This window comes from Rhincodon typus, chromosome 7 (assembly GCF_021869965.1).
Source record: "Rhincodon typus isolate 14 chromosome 7, sRhiTyp1.1, whole genome shotgun sequence".
NCBI lineage: Eukaryota > Metazoa > Chordata > Chondrichthyes > Orectolobiformes > Rhincodontidae > Rhincodon > Rhincodon typus.
Genome location: NC_063338.1, coordinates 57188332 through 57196617, shown reverse-complemented (window position 1 = coordinate 57196617; position 8286 = coordinate 57188332).

The following is an 8286-nucleotide window of genomic DNA, read 5'->3' as shown; positions in this document are numbered from 1 at the left end:
GTAGCACCTTGCAACACACTACAGAAAGAATGTGCCACATAATCTTTGCAGGCTGTGCTCTATACCCCTGACGCAGGCAATGAGGGGATGCAATGGGCTCTAAAAATCTTGGAGAGAGTCAACAGCACCTCCAAGGGGGAAGATGAGAACATTGAGAAGGATGAACATCAACTTCTTCTTGACAGTGTACTGCAGCAGCAAGAGTAACAAGCTTGACAGGATTTGATTGACAGCCCAGTTCCAGCACATTTGAGGGAGCTGTAGCAATCACTCATTGACTGTAAATTTGTTGGTGCTTGAAAGGCACTCAATCCCTTTCTGTTCCTAGAGACAAATACAGTTTCTGTTTGTTTGCTTTTGCTGTTGTGAATAGAAGTGAATGTTTTGAACCATTTGAAGTGTGCTGTAAGGTATGATTTATATATAATAATTCTAACAATCATTTTAGAGTTTGGATATTGAACTAATGGCATGTGGGGTTTGGCCTGAGTGCTGAAAGGAATTAATAATTAACTTTCTGCAACAATGACATTTTAAAACCAGAATGAGAGAGAAACTTTCTGTCTCATTGATGGGAAATTGTTTGCATTGAGAGAGTTTTATGATTAGATATGGAAGCAAATATTGAGGAACATTAGTTCGCTTTCTGTTTTGAAGAATCAAGAATTTCTTTTTTTGCTTAGTTAAAAAACCCTATAGTTTGGAAAGCTTTTATTGGTCAGTTTACAAAGGTCCTTGTTGAGAGTTGAGCTACGAAAGTTTCACCCAGAGGAAGAAGCTAGTTCAGAAAAGTTAGGAACTAGGTTACACCAGTGTAAGGGTATTAGCTGAAAGCTCCAGAGTAGAAGAGTTTGGTTAAAGCCCTGACAAGGTTATTCAAAATTGAGAAAAGTTGTGCGTCTAATCAAGAAAGAGGCTACCAAATCTCAATACTGGAAATTGGAAGAAATAGTAAATGCAAATATTTAAATGTGATGCTTAATTAATCTCTCTCTGGTATTTGAGAATTGCACAATGATGGCGTTAGAATAGATAGGATTGTATATTGACCATGCATTTTGAACTCTTTGAAATTGTGTTGTGAGTAAATACCTTGTTTTGGTCTATTTCATCCAATTTTATTTTGTGGAATAAACTTCAGTTTTTTTTAAATCAAAACCAAATCTGCTGCATTGTGTGTTTCTCTTTCAGTGAAACACCATCTCATTAAATTAAAAAAAATTATCTATTAAGCCAGATTTTATTTCAGAATTTGGCTTTTCCAAAAATAATATCAGCTGGGATCATATCAGAAGACTTACTTGATTATCATGGTTCCATATTGTACATTGGGAGGATGTTGGATCACATTGGGCATTGGGGAAAGGCTGGCATTCCCTTAGGCAGGGGTCTAAGGTGGGATGAGTCTATGCATGTGTAAGCTGCTTTGCTTGTTTCTTAAGTAGCAATAGATGCACCAATGTGTAATGAAGTGTCAGCTGTGCCACCTATTGGCCTGAGAAGCATTGCTTGTGGCTGTCCTTCCAGTAGAGTTCCATAGAATCCCTACAGTGTGGAAACAGGCCCTTCGGCCCAACAAGTCCACACCGACCCTCAGAGCATCCCACCCAGACCCATTCCCCTATAACCCACCTAATCTACACATCCCCAACACTATGGGCAATTTAGCATGGCCAATCCACCTAGCCTGCACATCTTTTGACTGTGGGAGGAAACCAGAGCACCCGGAGAATGTGCAAACTCCACACAGACAGTTGCCCGAAGGGGAAATCAAACCTGGGTCCTTGGCACCGTGAGGCAGCAGTGCTAACCACTGAGCCACCGTGCCACCCATGTCAAAGGAAGTATCTGGCTGGTACTGCTTGATTGGATGCCTGGCTGGCTTTAAAGATGGAGCCAGTACCATGACTGCCAGGAGGTCCTGAAAGTGGTAAACATTTTCGCCTGTGGCAAGAGGAAGGATACAATGAGTGGGGCAGCAGAGGTGCATGGTGCATAGATCACGAGATGACTTTGGTAAGATATTATGAGAAAACTCATTAGTCCTCATGGACAAAAACCCTTCATGAAATTCAACAAAATTGATACTTAGCTAATTTCTGGTAACATTCCATCCAATGACAAGGTTGCTGAGCAGCTTGATGGAATGGTGCTCTCTGAGTTACATCTTATACATTTGATTGTAGCCAAAGCAAGTCTACAAATGACATTCTTCCCAATAAATACTGTCTCTGAGGGTGCGAAATATCCATCCTTCACTTTCCCTTGCTCATCTACATCCTACTATTTCCATAAATATACTGAAGGTATACAGCTCCATTTCTCTATCACTTCTGTGCTGTCTGACTGCTTGTTCAACTGTCAGTCTTAAATGGTCTACAACTTCCTCTTGCAAAACATTGACGAAGCTAAAGCCAGCACCTTCAGCATGTGCAACCAACTGTGTCCCCTCATTGTCGATTCCAATGCATAGTGACCATTTCAGGCTGATCCATTGTTCCAAACTTTCATTTCCTGATTGATCATGAGCTCCTGATCCCATTGATTACCTACTTCAATGTTCAGAATATTGTCCACCCCTATCCTAACTTTAGTATATTTGCCACTGAAACACTAAGTAACACATTTAATACCCCTAGATTTGATTGTTCCAATGCTAATCTTGACCTTGTGCCGTCTTCACCTTCAAAATATTGCCTACCAACTCCCTACCTCTACTCAGCTGCTGCTGACATAATCAAGCATTGTTTTTGTTATCGCCAGTCTGGAAAATGCAAGGTCATCCATTTTGATAAGAATAACAGTAAAAAGGAATATTACTTGAACAGTAAAAAATTACAGCATGCTATCGTGCAGAGGGACCTGGGTGTCCTTGTGCATGAATTGCAGAAGATTGATTTGCAGGTACAAAAGGTAAGTAAGAAGGCAAATGGAATTTATCCTTCATTGCTAGAGGGATTGAGTTTAAAAGCAGGGAGGTTTTGTTGCAGCTGTATAAGGTGCTTCTGAGGCCACGCCTGGAACACTGCGTGCATTTTTGATCTCCTTACTTAAGAAAATATGTACTGGCACTGGAAGGACTGCAGAGAAGATTCACTAGGTTGATTCCAGAGTTGAGAGGATTGGGTTATGAGGAGAGACTGAATGGACTGCGATTATATTCATTGGAATTTAGAAGAATGAGGGAGGATCTTATGGAAACATATAAAATTATGAAGGGAATAGATAAGATAGAACCAGGGAGGTTGTTTCCACTAGCAGATGAAACTAGGACTAGGGGGCATAGCCTCAAAATTATTGGGACCAGATTTAGGATTGAACTGACAACGAACTTCTTCACCCAAAGGGTTGTAAATCTGTGGAATTCCCTGCCCAGTGAAGTAGTTGAGGCTTCCTCATTGCATGTTTTTAAAGTTAAGATAAATAATTTTTTGAACAATAAAGGAATTAAGGGTTATGGTAAGTGGAACTGAGTCCAATAAAAGATTTTATTGAATGGCAGAGCGGGCTTGAAGGGCCAAATGGCTTATTCTTGCTCCTGGTTCTTATGCTCTTATGTTCTATGTTCTTATTACTTCATTATTTTAATGACTGGCATTCTTCCCTCACTCTGAACATCAGTTCATCCATCCAAACTTCATATGCTTATTTCCTAATGCCTGACAAATCCTGCTCTCCCACTACCCCTATCCTTAGTGGCTCTACCATAAAGCCTCAAATTTAAACTTCACAAACTTTGTGTTCAAAACCTCCATGGTTTTGTTCCTTCCAATCATCTTGACTCATCTTTCACTACTACACTAACCCAACTCCTCCATTCTCAATTCCTCTCCCAACTATTGGTATTTACTGGTCTCTTAACCCTACCATTGGTATTCAGTTATCTAGGCTCTCCAATGTAGCATCCCCTCTCTCAGCCACTCCGCTGTCCACCATTCAGTCTGCCTCCAAGATCCTTTGTAAGGAGATCCTTACCTCAGCCCATCAAGTCTAGTCCACCATTCAATGAGATCATGCCTGATCTGATAATCCTCAACTCCACTTTCCTGCCTTTTCACCATAGCCTTTGATTAAAAATCTGTCGATCTTAGCCTTAAATGTGCTTATCGACCCAATTTCAACAACCCTCTGTGGCAAAGAATTCCACATTGGTCTTAGTATTGGTCACCCCTGTTCAGAACTTTTTGTTTGCTATGATGCATTTATTTAAGTACCTTAGAATTAAGATTCTAAATAAACGCAAGTTACTTTAGTGTGCTGTGCTACTACTGTCTGATAATCTGCTTTAAGGAATATTTTTATTACAGAATGCTTTGCGTCTCACCAATTTTGATCATTATGCAAGTAATTGGCTGGTTGAAGGCAAAATGAGTCATCTCAGTTAATTATATAGACATTAAGTTAAAAACAAAGTCTGGTGATTTGTAACAGACTCCTCTTTGTAAGTGATATTACAATTAATTTGCATTTTTCAGATTTGTCATTGATTTTGTAATGTAACCTGATCTATTATTGTGATGCTTGAAATGGAGACTTGTCTCTGCAAATTGTATAAAATTTTCTTTTATTCTCTAGCTAATATCACCAGGTGCAACTTTCTATAAATTGAATAGTAGAACAGAAGGTAAACAATGGTATTAAAGTGCAAGGAAGATTCATTTATAAACATCATTCCTTGTAGGAAATGAAATATTGGAATGCTGGCACAAAAGCTGAAAATGTGGTCTCTGAAAATAATTTTATAAATTTGCTGAGCTTTGCAATGTCTCCGCACAAACTATGTCATACGTTGCCATGACAAACCTATATATAGCTCTTGGAGATCTGCCAAGCATAAAACAAAAACAGACTGTGCGCATTATTTATGTATTAATACCTATATTTTTGCCATTCTGAATTACATTAGGTTAAATGTGATTTTGGAGTACAAGCATTACATTCCTATATCACTAAAGAATTTATAATGCTAAAGAACATTCTGCATTTTCTTATTAATTTATTTTTTTTTATATGTTTTTTAATTTTTTTCAGAGTAATTCAGAGCTAATTTAGATCCAACACTTTGGTAACTGCAATGAACTGATTTGGCAATGGTTGCATGGGCAAGTAGATTTGTATCATTAAGATACATTATTAATCGCCATTATTGCTAACCCTAAATGCACAACATCATGGTGGATAAACACTATGCCATCACATGCCTTGAAGAGCTGTGAGTGTTGCAGTAATTTTATTGACTATCACTCAATGGTTTTATAGATTATTAGTGTTGTCATAATAATACAAACAAAAACAGAAATTGCTGGAGACATTCAGCAGATCTGAGAGAATCTGAGTGGGGAAACAGCATTAAAGTTTCAAGTCCAGTCCAGAACTGCAGCATGGTCACTGGGTTTTTTTTTCTTTATTCATTCATGGGATGGCTGGGCAGCATTTATTGCCTATCCCTAATTGCCCAGAGGGCAGTTAAGAGTCAACCACATTGCTATGGGTCTGGTGTCACATGTAGGCCAGACCAGGTAAGGATGGCAGTTTCCTTCCTAAAGGATATTAGTGAACCGGATGGGTTTTTCCCCCTGACAATTGATTCATAGTCATTGTTAAATTTCTTAATTCCAGTTATTTATTGAATTCAAACTCCACCACCTGCTGTGGCAGGATTTGAACCCAGGTCCCCAGAGCATTTTCTGGGTCTCTGGATTAACAGTCTAGTGATAACACCACTAGGCCATTGCCTCCCCAGAGAAATTTGAAATGTGCATCTTCACAGATGCTGCCAGACCTGCTGAGTTTCTCAAGCAATTCCTGTTTTTGCTTGTTCTAGATCTCCAGCATCTGCTGTTCTTTTCTTTTATTTTAATTCTGTCATTATATTGTATTCAGAACATGGAGTTGTGTTTGTACCGTACGTAGCATTGGAAAAGCTGAAAATATTCATGCAGAGAATATTGTCTGTTCCTAATTGCCCAGAAGCAATTAAGAGTCAAACACATTATTGAGGGTCGAGCAATCATATATAAGCCAGACCAGATAAAGACGCCAGCTTTTCCTCCCTACAGGGTATTAGTAAACCAGATGGGTTTTTACAGCAATTGATAATGGTTATATGGCTACCCTTATGCTATCTTTTCACTCCAGGCATTTTTTTTATTGAATTACAACTTCATGATTTTTCATGGTGGGATTTGAAGAAGTGTGCCTAGAATATTAGCCTGGGCTACTGGTCCAGTGAAATTGCCATGATCCCACCACCTTCTACAAGTAATAAAACATGAATGTAATCCATTGCTTGTATAATGTGTTTATGATCCTAAATCAAAATTATGACCTGTTTCTGGCATTGGATTGTCTTGAATGCCTATTCTCAAATAATTTAACTGCTTTAGTTTCTTCCGAAATAAACATAAAGAATTAAATTTGTCATTAATTGGAAGTACAAATCAACTGCTAAAGTAATTAACTGCTTATATCTGCCAACCATTGGACCATTAATGTAAGTTATTTAAACCATGCAGAGGATATACACTACTTAATCTAAGACATTTATACGTATACATATATCAATACAACAATCAAACATTCTGTCTGAGGAAACGCAAATTAAAATGATCATGTTCTAACAACATGTACTTCAAGTTTGAAAACATTAATTATTTTTCAAAATTGATTATCACAGTTAAGGCAAGACAAACAAACTAAAAATTACACAAGTTAATCTGATCATGCATTGAACTGTCTTGAAAATTTGCTATGTGTAGAACAATAGGAAGATCACGAGGTGATCATGAGGAAAGCAGGGAACAATTTCTGCACTGGAACAAGTAGGCCTGAGGTGCAGTCCTTATTTATATTAATCTGGTGAGTTGTGGACAGAAATTGCATAAGCCCAGGCAGCACAAAAGAGAGGCAGACATGAATTCAGGACTACTCTGTTGTTGACAGCATACCTTGGGTAGTTCTGAGTTGTGTGACATTTTTACTCAATTATTGTCAAATATTATAATCAAATGAATTATCGATTTATGTGTATTGTTGTAGACATTTACTAAATTGAGAATATCTTTAAACCAGCAGTAATATGTTTAATAATCTAAATCCAGGCAGCCTGAACACAAACTTTGCCAGCAGTTGATAATCTTTTTTGTCATGTGAGGTCCTAGTTAGAATTTGGAATACTTTCTGATTTTCTCATTGACCAGCTATGCTTTACGGTTTGCTCCAAAGTACTGATGATCAGGCTACAATGTACAAAATGACCAACAATGCACCTATGTGCTAACATGAGATTCTCAGCTGTGATCAAAAATATAAATAAGTGTTTAATTGGATTTCACAATCACAAATTCCTACACATACGGTAAAGAAGATAAAGAAATAAAGAACTCTGAATTTAGATGATTTTACAGAAATGTAAAATATTACGGGAATAATAATGCTAATAGTATTCCTTTGAATTTTTGATTGTACTGCTGAAGTAATTGTGTTCAGTGCTCTTTTTGTATGTATAGATTAACAAACTAAACCTCATAAATACTCTAGACTATTTTAATAAAATCTTTTTCCGTGACATTCTTCTGTATGTTATTTTAATAAAAGCATTAACCCACTGTCGTAGTGAAATGAAGAATTCAGGAATTTTATTCAAAACATATTGAACATTTTTCTATATTATAGCAGTAATCTTTAGGCTGTAATTATTAAGTGATAATGTAGTTAATGAAACAAATAACAGTATTTTAAAAGTCTTCCATGGAATATGGAAATAATTGCACCAGTGTTTTAGCGTTTAGGTCAATGATGATGTTGTTTTCATGCACGGAGTACATAAAGATGTTGTTCACAGGATAGAAAGAGGGTGTCAAATTCATTCTGTAGCTGGTGCTGTATTCAACAGGAACAGCAGAGGTATAATTGATCAGAAAATTGGCCAAGTGAGCCTTAGGCATGTTTTGTACCAAATTCTTCCTGCACTTAGTTTTCTCTTGAGTATTATTTGGTGTCCTAGAGTATTTATGCGCAATGGTTTCAGTAAGCTCAGAATGAACTCAAAATATTTAAGTGAACACATTGTACAATTTCTCATCTTTTGTGCTGAAATTGCAGGTTTTTCTTCCAAAGCCCATTTTTCATGGGCACAGAACAACCTGGTCTTGTAATTGGGTTCCTAAAGGGGGTTTAGCTGCAGATGTTTATTTTATTTTTGGCTGCAATCGTTTCAGCATGTTTTTAGTACCTTAATTTTATTCAAGATTTTTTTTCATCAGTATTGGATTTTTATTAAATGCA